General features: G+C 46.3%; 1 pseudogene; it reads right to left on the reverse strand.

The window, feature by feature from the left end:
• Positions 1 to 299: 299 nt before the first annotated feature.
• LOC112316701 (nuclear cap-binding protein subunit 2-like) lies at positions 300 to 1,135 on the reverse strand (annotated as a pseudogene).
• Positions 1,136 to 1,559: the final 424 nt, after the last annotated feature.

Below are 1,559 nucleotides of genomic sequence, written 5' to 3' on the forward strand. Positions count from 1 at the left end.
CAATTTTAACTTTTTTCAATTTTCCTAAAGGAAGTGTTTTGGTATGTGTGTATGTGGGTTTTTTTGTTTTGTTTTGTTTTTAGATCAACATTATAGATAATATCTGTTGCCAAGGAGCACAATTTTTGACCTGATAAGGAAATCATGGTCACCTGACACATGGCCAATATTCTAAGACTCGAATTAAAGACATTCTTTTGAATTTTGTCCTTTAATAATTTTCAGAGGAAAACCAGGAAGTGCGCTTCTGACTCTCAAAGCTTGGTAAAAATAGCAGGTTTGCAGACCGTGGGTGAAATTCAGCAGGCCAAAGGAGTGATTGTTCTTGATGGGGTTCTTACTGCTCCCTGGCTTGGGGCTAGTTTTCCGTAGCCTCCTGTCCCAGCATCATAGACCCTGGCCCCCAGGCCGACCACGGACATACTGCCTGCCGTCCTTAAAGCCTGTGTCCCAGTCTGTGCGAATGATCGGGTCGTCCAGCCGAGTTCCATCCATGTGCCGCCTGGCATTTTCCGCACCTGCTCTTGAACAGCATTCCACAGAGCAGAGAGCACACGCTGCTCTCTTCATTTTACCCAGGCCCGCGATGGTTTTCTTTCTGCCACCACTTGTGCTGAAGAGTTCATAGATTTGTTCTTCAGGTGTGTAAAAGGAAAGATTTCCAACATACAGTGTACAGCTTTTCTTTGGTAATTTTCCCTGCTCATTGTCACCCCGGGAAGGTTGGTCCCGGTGCGGACTCAGCTCCACGTAGAGTTGCTGCGCAGCGCCTTCAGGAGGCCGCCGGACACAGCGCGCAGGTGTGGACGGTGACACCTGAAACTGTCACTCCGGGGACAACGAGCCCCCGCGGAGGTGGTGGAACCCTATCTACAGTTTGTCTCCCCATTTTAGTGGAGATATTTACCGGAAGAAATAGTTGTCTTCTATGAGAAGAACTACAGCCCACTGAGATGGCAATTCGGCCCCAGTGCCTGGGACACCAGAGATGCCCGGGGACTGGAGAGAAGAGCCAAGTCTACACGGGCCGCAGCCGCTGAACCGTCTGTCCCACGTGGGAATGCCGCCGCTCCTGCCAGGGCTTCTGTTTCTCAGGAGAGGCCAGAGGTTCAGGGTTCTGGGTGCCAGCTCTCATTTTTAAAACGATGGCCCAGTAGCATTATTCCTGCCTATGAGAGATACATATTAAATGTAAAGACGGGCAGATGGGCAGTAAAAGGATGAGAAAAGAGTTCCCGTGGGAACAGGTAAGCATAAGACCCGCAGGATGGTATCAGTATCAGACAATGTAGGCACCAAAACAAAGTCTGTCGCTGTGGATAGTCACAGCAACCAGACATTCCACAGTGATAAAGGGCACACTTGTTAAAAGGACAATTATCCTAAGTATTTGCTTACCCAATGACAAAGCTTTAGGATACATTAAATAAAAACTTACAAAGCTAAAGAGAGAAATAAATTCATAATCATAGTTGAACATTTATAACACACTCTCCTATTAATTGATAGAAGAAAGAGATAAAATATCAGTTAGTATATAGATTATCTGAACAATACTA

The sequence above is a fragment of the Desmodus rotundus genome, chromosome 4 (genome assembly GCF_022682495.2).
Source record: "Desmodus rotundus isolate HL8 chromosome 4, HLdesRot8A.1, whole genome shotgun sequence".
NCBI lineage: Eukaryota > Metazoa > Chordata > Mammalia > Chiroptera > Phyllostomidae > Desmodus > Desmodus rotundus.